The sequence below is a fragment of the Phyllopteryx taeniolatus genome, chromosome 15 (assembly GCF_024500385.1).
Source record: "Phyllopteryx taeniolatus isolate TA_2022b chromosome 15, UOR_Ptae_1.2, whole genome shotgun sequence".
NCBI classification, from domain to species: Eukaryota; Metazoa; Chordata; class Actinopteri; order Syngnathiformes; family Syngnathidae; genus Phyllopteryx; species Phyllopteryx taeniolatus.
In genome coordinates this window covers 16529610-16542209 of record NC_084516.1, presented here as the reverse complement: position 1 = coordinate 16542209, position 12600 = coordinate 16529610, and the positions used below count along the sequence as shown (strand labels likewise).

Sequence of the window (12600 nt, the reverse complement as noted above, 5' to 3'; positions counted from 1 at the left end):
CGAGAGGGAACCCGGCATGTTTGATGGAGAACTTTGAGGACTTTGATGGATTTGTGGATGAGGTTTGATCAAAAAATAACGTGAGTACATTAAATACTTCATTAAAGTACAACCGAACTCAGTTTTGCTCCCGCTGCCTTTTTAAAAACATTGTTTTAGGGTGCATGCATGCTACCGTATGTTTTAAGCTAGCGTATGGTTTACCATGCCTGCGCCCAATAATACGGTGCGCCTTATGTATGTGTTAAATACAGAAATAGACCCCATAACTGAGACTGCACCTTTTAATACGGTGCACCTTATGGTCGTGAAAATACGGTATATATATATATATATATATTTAGAATTGGAGACTCTAAATTGCCCGTAGGCATGACTGTGAGTGTGAATGGTTGTTTGTTCCTATGTGCCCTGCGATTGGCTGGCAACCAGTTCAGGGTGTACCCCGCCTCCTGCCCGATGACAGCTGGGATAGGCTCCAGCACGCCCGCGACCCTAGTGAGGAGAAGCGGCTCAGAAAATGGATGGATGGATATATATATTTTTTTTTTTTTACATAAAACTACTCACCCTTTGACGGTGACTACAGACACTGCAGCTTTTTATTAGTATTGCTGAAATTAGGATGTGTTGTATGTCAAAACTTTGGTTGATTTGCTTGTCTTTAGATTTGATGACCGTCATTCATTGCTGATAGTTTGAACACCAATTTTTTATTTTTTGTTTACTTTAGAGGCATATTTTTCAGGTTTTGGTTAAACTCCTAATTGTTCTACCTTAACAACGGATTGCAGACACAAAGCAGATTTTTATCCGTATTTCTGAAATGAAAGCATGTTATAGCATGTATAACATGTTATACATGTTAATACTGTTGTATTAGCAATATTTAGATAGAGTGTTTAAAATGTATTCTGTTAGTGATGTTGTCAGTATTTTTAAATTGTAATTTGTCAATAATGCAACAATCTGTTCTTCACCCACTGAAGAATAGTATCAATTGTGTCAGCTGTTCTTTTTTTTCAGTTGATATCAGAAAACCAAATTAGTCCTCGAATGTTTTCTTCAACATGAGATGTTTTTTACAAGTTTAGTTAAGGTATAAGAGTGGGTAAATCAGCGAGAATAAATAAAACAACTATTATTTATTTAGTTTTTTGTTTAGCTTTTAATAACATTCCTCACCCTGAGGCAAGTCTTGTTTAAGTGCAGTTATGCCAGAGCCCTCAGGTGATGTTTGCCTTGTAAACACAAGCATTTTCATTTACATGCAAAATAATGAAAAAGTGCATCAGTGGATCCAAGACGTTAAAGTCGATCTTTTTCCGCATTACTAATGCTTAATAGGCAGATTTACATTGAATGATAACATTGAAATTAATGTAGCGATGTGTGGTAAGTGTGGCCGGTGCAACCATAGCAACAGGCCAGGAAGTAACATCCGCTGACCACAAATGTGCATTAATTGGTATCCAATCAATGTTCCCCACAGGTTGGATGTGGTTACTAAGCTCTAAAGTTCACCTCCAGATGTGCTAATGGCACCCCCATTGAGAGAGCTGCTCACGTAAATGACGGATTTCATTGTCATTTCATTTACGCTGTGGCAGATTTTTAACTGCGGCCTCTCTCAACATGCCTCGAGTAAACGACAAACACTCGTGTTCCATGAAGTGCTCAGTGAAGCTGTCAATGCGGTGGCAGTGTGGGGGTGCCTATGTGCCACATACACACAGTATAGTGTGAACTGCTGCCTCCATAGGTTTTAATGCATTTATCGCCTTTAAAGTTACTTGCCAAAGAGTGAGGATATCAGGATTGACAAAATATTACAATAATATCGTATTGTCATTATTCGGACCCTCGTCCGAATAATAAGTAGTAGCATACAGGACAAATATATCCCAATCTAATGAATTACTATAGCTACAGTTGGAAAGGTTTTATCTATCAATCTGTCAATGAATAATACTGGATCATATCACTCAATTCCATATGAGGCATACAGTATCACACCATATAGTGACTTTGTCCTCGAAGGGAGAGCTGACTTGATTACAGCCTCTTCCTCTCTCGTCACCTGCAAACATCAGCGCCTCTTGAGGCTGACAATAAATCCTCTCCCATTCTCATTTCTGTCTCCCAAGTCGTTCGTTTGGGCTCACCTGTGGACGAGCTGTGACAGATAATGATTAACTATGGCGCACCAAAACCATTTTGGTTCTCCATCTCTGGAAATCTCATTTTTAATTTAACAACAGTATAGTGTTTTGTTTCGTTTTCTGTGAGGCGTTATGAGAGCTTATGTGAAATATTAATACGCAGATACTTAAAGCTAAGAAGGGTGATTTCTGTGAAAATCCGGATATTTATCTTGAGAACAAGTAGTAGATCAGCAACTGTATTTCAGATAATTCAGTTCAAGCTCACCAGCTAATTACAGTTCCCAAAGTAAGAATTAAAATAACCACACACCTTTCTGGAAACATTTCATTAAAGGGAAAAAATGATTAAAAGCCTCATGAAGGGAGGATTAATGGAATTATTTTTACATCCCTAATTAATTGGCAAGTGAGTTGATATCAGTGAATCACTCGTATAATCAAAGCCAAATTACAACCTCCTAAATCTTTCTACATTTGAAATTGTGATTGCAACTAAGGGCTATATACTGTATAAATAGGGTATATCCAATCATATAATTAATAAGCGAAGGTTTAACCTAATACCCAAAGTCTTGTGGCCCATATCAGGTAAATGGAGCAGCCAATTAGACTAGTTTGGGATTATAAAATTCAACTGGATAATGATCAAGTCTAGAAGGTGTTGCATTTCCATTAATTGAATAAGCATTATCATTCCTCTTGATTGTTTGGCTAGTTTTACCCAATTAAAAAAATGCAGTTTCACAATACTATGCACTACTTCATGTTTTTAAAGTTTAACGTGTTCACATAATCACATACTGTACATGTATATTTGGATATTGTACTGTTAAACGCATTGCACACATTTTGCATCCATTATCGCGACGGATGCTGATCTTTGACATCAAGACTCTTGCATATACAATAATACGGCTTTTGAAATCCTGTCCACTGTAATGAATGATATGCAATTTTTAGCATCAAGACTCATGTATAGTATATAGAAGAAAACAGCTTTTGAATTGATGTCCACTGTAAATGGCAATACCTAACTCAAGACACGCACAGTGTGGCTGTACCTGCCATGTGCGAAATGTGCGGCAGCACAGTTCGGCATTGCTGGGGCGCGAACCTGTGAGTTCATATCTTACAACCCCAATTCCAATGAAGTTGGGACGTTGTGCTAAACATAAATAAAAACAGAATACAATGATTTGCAAATCATGTTCAAACTATATTTAATTGAATATACTCCAAAGACAAGATATTTAATGTTCAAACTGATAAACTTGATTGTTTTTAGCAAATAATCATTAACTTGGCTTCCAAAAAAGCTGGCAGTTTCTGTGTAATTAGTTACCAGAAGCGCTGTACAGGGCTAGAATGCCAAAGAGCATGAAAATAAGTGTCTGGAGCATTGTCACTTCAGTGAGTGCATATGTTTGATTTTGAATAGCCCATTTTATGCATACTCTATTGCGTAATGTGTGATCTATGGAGTTTTTCAATGAGAATGTATTTATCAGTAATCAGTAATCATTTTCAGTAGACACTGAGAGGTCTTTTCCCCATTTTGTGATTGGTAATTGTATTGAATTTGTACTTGAGATTAATTTGTATACTTGTGAAAGGAGTTTATTGTTTTGTGGGAGTAGTTCACTACAGTATTTTCGGAACAAAAACGGGTAGTTCTAAAGTATTCACCTGCGTTGAGAATTTTTTTAGGATTGTTATTCTTACTTTATAGTATCGAAGGAAGTTACTACCTCTAATTTGCAATTCTTGGAATGAGCTTTCACATGATATGAATACATTATTTTGGAATAAATGATAAGTGACCGTCAATTCCACTTTTTTCCTACGTGCTGCAGAAAAAGAAGTATTTTGTTAATCTCAAAATCGGGATTGTGCCAGATTGGGGAGGAATAATATGGTGCTGACTGAGATTGTGTGGTTTCTGGACTTTTCCACCAAGATGATAAAGTGGCTGCAATAATCGGATTATTAAAACAATTATGGCGTTTGAGACTTGTGCTAAATGGGAGGTCTGAAAGTTTGGTGCTATTGCAGTCTATCTGTTCTAGTTTCAGCCAAGATTGTTGTTCAACATTTGGCTGTAACCACTTAATGAAGTACTTTATTTGGCTAGCTAAGAAATAGTGTTTGAATTTGGGTGCGTCAAGTCCCCCTTCTGTTTTACCTTTCTGAAGGGTAGATAGGCTAATTCTATTTTTCTTATTTTTAGAGTAAAATTTTAAAATGGCAGAGTCTAGCATTTGGAACCATTTTAACGTGGGTCTGAATGAATCACTGAAAATAAATAGCTATTTTGAGGTAACGTTTTCATTTTTACCATAACTATGCATCCTAAAAGTGAGATAGGCTGTTCCAATGTTTTAAATCATCAAAAGAAATTTCTAGTAAAGGTACGTGATTTACATTATTTAACGCTGTAAGTTTTGCTGGGATATTAATGCCTAGATATTTGATATTCCCTGTCGGAATAGGAAAGTTTGGATTTTGGTCCGCAGGATTCCATGAGTTAGTTGTTATTGGGAGTATTGTTGATTTTAACCAATTGATAGCATATTCTGATAATTGTGAAAATGTCTTAATGAGGTTAAAAACTGTTTGAAGTGATGACTTGGGTTATTGTAAATGAAGGATATCATTTTGTGTTCTGACACAGGAGTGCAGATACCTTTAATACTAGTGTTCTGCTGTATCGCTATTGCCAGTGATTCAATAAATAGTGCGAATAGCAGGAGTGAGAGTGGGAAACCTTGTCTAGTTTCTCTTTGTAAAGTGAAACATTGTGATGTGACCCCATTTGTGGTAATAGTTGCTTTGGGTGAGTTGTATAATGTTGCGATCCAGTGAACATATGAATCACCGAAACCAAATTTGTAAAGTACTGCAAAAAAAAAGAAAAGAAAAATAGACCAGTTAACTTTGTCTAAAGCTTTTTCTGCATCTAGTGTCAAGATAATTGTTTTTAGATTATTACGCTGAGACATACTTATTAGGTTTATCAGTCACCTGATATTGTTAGTGGAGCTCCGTCCTTAAATAAAACCTGTTGCTCACAATGTATTATCGACAGGAGAATTTTTTTTCTATTCTGTTGGGTTAAAGCCAAAAAATAGTGGTTCTAGTATAGACCAGAATTTTTTTTTAAAAACTCTGTGGGAAATCCATCATTGCCTGAAGCTCTCCCTGTTGGCATATAGTTTAAGGCCTTATGCAATTCCACGAGGGTTAATGGGGCGTCTAAAAACTCTTTACTTTCTGAAGTTAATCAGGCTTATTATGAGATGCATATAAGATACTGTAGTTGTTGTGAAATATATCATTAATATCTTTTGGCGATTTAGTAAGTTTGCCATTTGAATCTTGTATGGTTGTAGTGTTTGTTTGTTTTTGTTACATTGAAGTTGGTTTGCGAGAAATGTTCCTGATTTATTATTGTGCTCAAAAGTAGTGCATCTTAACTGTTGTAGCAGGAACGCTGTTCTTTTTGGGTTGGTTCCTAAGTAGGTCCGTCAGATTTATTGCATATTCTTCTGTAAGGTGTTGATTTTAATCTCCAATTCACTTTGTAATTTTTTTTCTTGTAGGAAGAGTATGAAATGATTTTGTCTGATTTTCTATTGCTGAGTGAGCATGTGACCAGAATGGATGTGATCCACAAATGCTGTTATTTTTTTGTACCTGTTTTCTACCCTGCTGTAAAAACAAACAAGGTGGTCACTAAACAGAATGCACACAGTGCAAGCAAAATGACACACAACACATGTAAAACACACAGACAACTACTACCACTACGAGGGAACGACAAAAACACACACACACACAAATAATAATACTACTACAGGGTAACAACAAACAACACCTACAGTATGTTCACAATAAACACTTAATTCGTAGCCAAAGGGAGGGTGGGGGGGGGTCTCGAACAGGTTTGCCATTCAAACATGGACTGCCACTGCTCATGTATATATAAGAAAAAAGGCTTTTGAATCGATATCCATCCATCCGTCCATTTTCTGAGCCGCTTCTCCTCACTAGGGTCGCGGGCGTGCTGGAGCCTATCCCAGCTATCATCGGGCAGGAGGCGGGGTACACCCTAAACTGGTTCCCAGCCAATCACACATACAAACAAACAACCATTCGCACTCACATTCACACCTACGAGCAATTTAGAGTCTCCAATTCATGCATGTTTTTGGGATGTGGGAGGAAACCGGAGTGCCCGGAGAAAACCCACGCAGGCACGGGGAGAACATGCAAACTCCAAACAGGCGGGGCCGGGGATTGAACCCAGGTCCTCAGAACTGTGAGGCTGACGCTCTAAACAGTCGGCCACCGTGCCGCCTGAATCGATATCCTTTGCAGGAAATCGTAACAAAGTGCAATTATTTCTATTGCAAGTTCACTCTTCATTTCGGGTTTTTGGGGCCGCTGTAACGAATGCAAATGCTGCTCTGTAAGACGTGTTGCCTACTTTAAAGGAAAAATGAACAACGATATAGCTGCAGAAAGTGAAAGAGAGAGAGGGACCATATCCAATTCTTCAGAGGAGTAATTGTGCGCCGCGGAAGTTTAAAAAATTTATAAAAATAAAACATCTCTATTGTGATCATTTCCTGCGCCTGCCTGGGGTCCCAGAAGGCTCGGCACAAACTTCAGTTTTCAAACAGCCTTTTTACTTGAATAGCGTGCATAGCTGCAATTAACTACCAGACTGAGATTTTTCACGTCCTAAAATTATTCATACGCTGGCCAAATGTTTAGTTCAAGTGAGGTTTTTATGTCTCAAATCGTCTGGCGGCTCACAACACGAGAACCAACGCAAAGGTTTTGTTAGCGATAATCAAAACTATTGCTGCTGTCGAATTAAAATAAATAAATAAATAAATAATAATACTTTTTCAAATACAAGTTCAAAAATGATAAACATAAAGATGAAAAATTATATATTTAACATTTTACCTCCCACTTAAACTCCTTGCCTCTATCATGCATATTCTACTTATTATGTTTATGCAGTATATGAAATAGCTTAAATATGAATCACTGCTACATTTTCTCATAATTGTACAAATAAACGCCCCCCCCCCCCCCCCCATTGAATATGCTGCCTCTAATAGATGTGCTTTTACTGTACATTGAACTTTGAGAGCCTCTGGCAAAGTTGTCAACACGGTCTGTTGAAAATCATGTTTATTATTTTTAAAATAAACGCAATTTTGAAAAAATATTTATTCTCATTTCGAGAAAAAAAAGACTCAAATATAACCGAGTCAGGCAAAAATGCAACTTGTGTCTTTTAAGTCTTTGTGGTGCATTACCAAACTTCCCCCTCACAATGTCAAAGACTTTGGAAATTAGCATCACCCATCTGTGTATTGCACCTATTTCAAATTTGGTGGCAATCGGCCAAAACCTGCAGGACAAGTCTGTCTCTGAAGGACACTTCAAGCCAAAATGGCAGACTTCCTGCGTCTTTTTGGGATATGGATTCTTCACACTTCTTCTTGACTCTACTCATGATAGACAAGCCCACCAAATCTCACATTGCAAAGTGAAAGTGGATTCTTGAGCTGCCAAATGTATTCTCACTTTAAAGGATGAACACACCTACAAAAAGTTTTTATGTATGGGAAAGCCCTTAAAATGGTGAATTGTTTGGCCTATGACAAAAAAATGACAATTTAAAGAGAGACTTTTTGCCAACTATGACCTGTGTTCTACCCACAGCAAATATGCAATGTCCTACTATTCATCCATCCATCCATCCATTTTCTGTACCGCTTATCCTCACTAGGGCCGCGAGCGTGCTGGAGCCTATCTCAGCAACCGAGATGCGGGGTACACCCTGAACTGGTTGCCAGCCAATTGCAGGGCACATACAAACAAACAACCATTCACACTCACGGGCAATTTAGAGTCTTCAATCAACCTACCACACATGTTTTTTGAATGTGGGAGGAAACCGAAGTAGCCAGAGAAAACCCACGCAGGCACGGGGAGAACATGCAAACTCAACACAGGCGGGGCCAGGATTTGAACCCCGTTCCTCAGAACTGTGAGTTAGATGTGCTAACCAGTCGCCCCTACTATTCATTAATAAGGAAAATAGCTATAATTATTCAATGAATCTGTCAAAACACAGTCTTTGAAGGCACTATTTTTTCCATCTAAAGAAAGATCAAAATTAGGCCAGGGTATGAGTAATGCAGGGCTTAACTCTAGGTGACATGGCTTCTTTGACTCAGCAGCTTTTTTTCAGTTGTTGCATGTCATTATGTGACCCTGTTGTTTTGCCTCCAATTTTTTGTCAGAGCCTCTCGGGACAACGGCAGCCTTCTGGTCCAATGCAGCTGCAAACAGTTCACCTTTTACCCCTGTCCACCACCAAGGGACATGAGGGCATGAGCACAAGCCAGTGCAAAGACCTTCTTTGGTGGTGTTGTTATAAATCACCGTCATTATAAATCAAAGAAAAATTACCCTCTGGGAGGGCTCAAATCTCAGAAAGCTCACAAATATTAAAACAATTATATATATATATATATATATATATATATATAACTAAGAAACTCACTTAGTACTAGTGCCCACTGGAAATAAACCCGCGAAAACCTGTTTACCAATTGATAGGAAATTTGTTGCATGTCATAAAATGTCCCACACCTGGAATTAAATAGGAAGGCTGACATTTTTGGTTGAAGCAGCCAATTTAGGCAAATTTTATGGCTTGTACAAGGCAGTGATTTTCAAAGTGCGGTATTACCTCCACTGGTATGTGAAAAATCATTTAATTAAACTGTGCATAATGTTACAGCAGTTAAAGTTTTTTTTTGTTTTTTTTAATTCAGTACAGTGTAAAATACAGTTTGGCTGTATTTAACATTTTAGTAATATACATTTGAATTTAATCTTTTAGAACAATTTGTTTTTGAAAATTTAGGTAAGAATTATTGAATTGATGTGGCAATACATTTTAATGGAATCATTACTTAAGTAAAGTTTTTATTTTCCTATATTTAAACACATGTTTAATGTCCAAATTGTGGATGATGATACAATGCCCTACAATATAATTAAATATAAATTTTAGGAATAACATTGCTGCCTCACTTTTGATGAACACTTGGGCTTCCTATGTTACTATGTGTTGATGTTGGTCATGATGGTGGTACTCGGAGAGCTAAGTATTTTTTTGAGGTATTACCTGCTTTAAAATGCTCAAGATCCAATGTACTAGGTAATTCAGCCAAATGATCCCCAATTGGAAGTAGGCATGGCTGACAATAAATTATGAAGCTTATTTACCTATGCGATCTAATGGGAGCGTAGCATGACGTCAAAATTTGACCATCATTTCGAGGATTTGCCTAAAAAAAGCAGTTCACTGATCTATGCCAATAATTGAATAGTTAGTTTAAAGCAGCCATTTTGGGAGAATTCCAGAGCTCGTACTTCACCAAATTCCGACTAAATAATTTGTCCATTTAATGAGGGTTAAGTGTGGCCTGAAAGTTTGATCATTTTGTAGAATCCCCATAACTTAAATAAGTCGCTGCCACATGGCCATATATTGATTAGAACTAGTGTGGAAGCTGAGAGACGCCACGCAGAGAAGATCCACGTCAACTTCTTCAATGGCAAGTGACCCCCATGATATTTATTTTGGTTTTAATTAGCCCGGAAGCCAGCTTCACATGTCGACATGAAGTCCATTAGATATGTTTACGCACAAGAAAGTCTCAAGGACCCAATGCCTGACATTCAACAGGAAGCAAAGTTGGCCATTTTGGTTTGAAGCAGCCATTTCGAGCGAATTCGAGGCACCTACTTTGATTGACTCCGATGAGGGAGTTGCCCAAATCAGCGTCAAAATGTGATGATCATTTCAAGCTTTTGCCAGGAAAAAGGAGCCACGAAGGACCGATCATCGGCGCTCACAGCTTTAATTTATATTTAGTTTTAAGCTTGAATTTGCACACTCTGCTGCAAAATTTCCATTGACCAGCACTGACAACATTCCTTGAAAGAAACAAAATCTACATTGGGTCATCTAAAAGCCATGACACAAATACAGCCTCAAGCTATTGCTGGTATTTTCATGATGTTTGAATACTTGTGAACACAATTATGGCAGTTTGCAATTGAAAAGGCCACCAAATCGAACAAGGCATTGTAACTGTAAGGCAGAGGGTTTTCAGATGGAGAGAGGCCAAACAATCACAGGATGTATTTACTCTCCTGTAAATATAATGCCGTCTCTTGTGACACGAAAAGGAAGCGGGGCGGATGTGGGGGGGGCAACTCAAGTCTGGAATCGCTCCGGGGACCCATTTTTCCCAACAGAACCCGATTCTAGTTGATATCGGGGGATCATTGGCATCCATCTCGCCTTGGGCCAGAAGACACCTTTAGTGGAAAAGAGCATGAGCTCCCCTCGCAGTGAGCTAGTGGAACAGCACACTTAAGGTAAACTTTTGAGTGAGACAACTTTCTGATGATACACCAGGTTATAGCTCCGCTGTGTTGTTTTGTTTTGTTTATCATTTAAAAAAAAAAAAAAGATTTCGTTTTTAATTTTTAGATGGATTTTTTTCTTTTTCTTTTTCTTTTTTTTTTAATGGAAAAACCCCAGACCTTTAACAATCATCCTGAACTAGGACTGTGTATTGATAAGAAATGTCCTTGTTCTGTTTTGAGTACATGCTGAGACGTTTTGAAACTTGGTGCTCACTCACACAAGATTATACACACACCAGAATGTACCATTTAGACTCTATTGCTGACACACACAAGTATATATGTGTGTGTGCGTATGTATATGTATATATATATATATATATATATACATATATATATTTATTTTTATTTTTTTAATATAACACACACACACACAACCAGCAGATATGATTTCACCATGGTTTACAGGAAGCATGCTTGTTCCATATCCAATAACAGAGATGTGGCACACGTGTGGGGAATGGAAATCCATCCTGGATGCAATCAAGTCACTTGCATAAAATGTCTCAAACATCAACACTCAATGTACTCCACAACAACAATGTTGACCAGGGAAATAGGCTTGCATACAGGGAGCGCGCACGCACACACGCGCCCGCAGCACTCACCTTAATCAGACGCTCCCCTCCGAGTCTCGGCCCCCCGTGTGACTTGCGCAGCTAACAACTTCTGCTGGAGCATCCGGTGCTCGGCGACGGCGATGCTTCTTCTGCTGCTGCTTCTGCTGCTGCTTCTTCTGCTTCTTCTGCTGCTGCTGTTGCTGCTGCTGGATTGCGGCTAATTTGGCAATCCTGGCAATCCTTTTCATGCTCGGGGGGAGGAAATCCAGGCTCGATCGCTACAGTGCACACAGGATGAGAGGAAGGAGAAGAAAGTCCGTCAGGAAGGCGCTCTCTGAGTGCGCGTGTGTGGGACTCGCTGGGTCTCTCTGTCGTTCCGGGCTTTGCGGTTGGAGAAGGCGTGTGCGTGTGTGTGCATGTGCGTGTGAGGTGGAGGGTGGGAGGGAGGGAGAGGAGGTTATGCTGCGAGAAAAAAGGGGGAGGGTCCATGCAGACGGCAAAGGAGGAGGGGGCGTGGGGGGTGCGGGCCGGATGAGGTAACCGAGGGGATGGTTGTGTGCTTATGGTGGATGAGGACAAGAACCTTATATATATATATATATATATATATATATATAGATATAGTAAGGAATGTCCTACTAAAGATGGACCAAGAAAAAAAATCATTGATATCAATTATATTTGGAATAATCTGTGGAATGTAAAAGTGTTAAAAATAGGTTGGCCAGTCCATTTTTAACACTGTCACAGAGGTTTAAAAATTGATCTAATTTAAAAACATATCACACACACACATAATAACAACTAAGAACACCTTTTGATCAGCATTTTGATGTCCATTTGGCTGCTGACCAATCGGATGGTTAGTTACATCTTTACTCAGTGTTCTTTTTTTTGTCAAAGAGCACAAACAGATGGATTCCAAATGCCAATCAAAGTCCTATCAGGCTAACTAGCTTGCAGCTAACACGCAAAGTTGACCGTAGCAGTCTACATCTTCACTCGGTGCGCTCTCTTGTCAAAAAGCTCAAACAGATGGAGTAAAAAAAAAAAAAAAATTGGTCAATAAACACTGACTGAGATTTCTATAAGGTTAGCCACTCGCTATTGCAAGAAGCTAACATAGTAGTCTTCATGTTCACTCAGCGCTTCCTCTTGTTAGGCAGCACAAACAGAAGGGCTCGAATGCGACTCACAGAAGATCAACATAAAAGTATTTTGTTTGCAAAAATCAGCTCGATAAAGGTTGTGCCTAAGACTACTATTAAGTCAGTTAGCTAGCAAGGGTGAGAAGCTAACATCAGGGTCTCGTGCTTCACTCATGGTCCTTCTTGTCAAACAGC

General features: G+C 38.7%; 1 protein-coding gene across 3 annotated transcripts in view; it reads right to left on the bottom strand.

Annotated features, from left to right (window-relative positions):
• brinp1 (bone morphogenetic protein/retinoic acid inducible neural-specific 1) overlaps positions 1 to 11674 on the bottom strand; it is a 178636-nt gene extending 166962 nt beyond the window's left edge. For all 3 annotated transcript variants that reach the window (XM_061799798.1, XM_061799797.1, XM_061799799.1), the window contains exon 1: positions 11306 to 11674. The gene's annotated coding sequence lies outside the window, so the exon portion shown is untranslated. The remainder of the gene's footprint in view (positions 1 to 11305) is intronic.
• Positions 11675 to 12600: the final 926 nt, after the last annotated feature.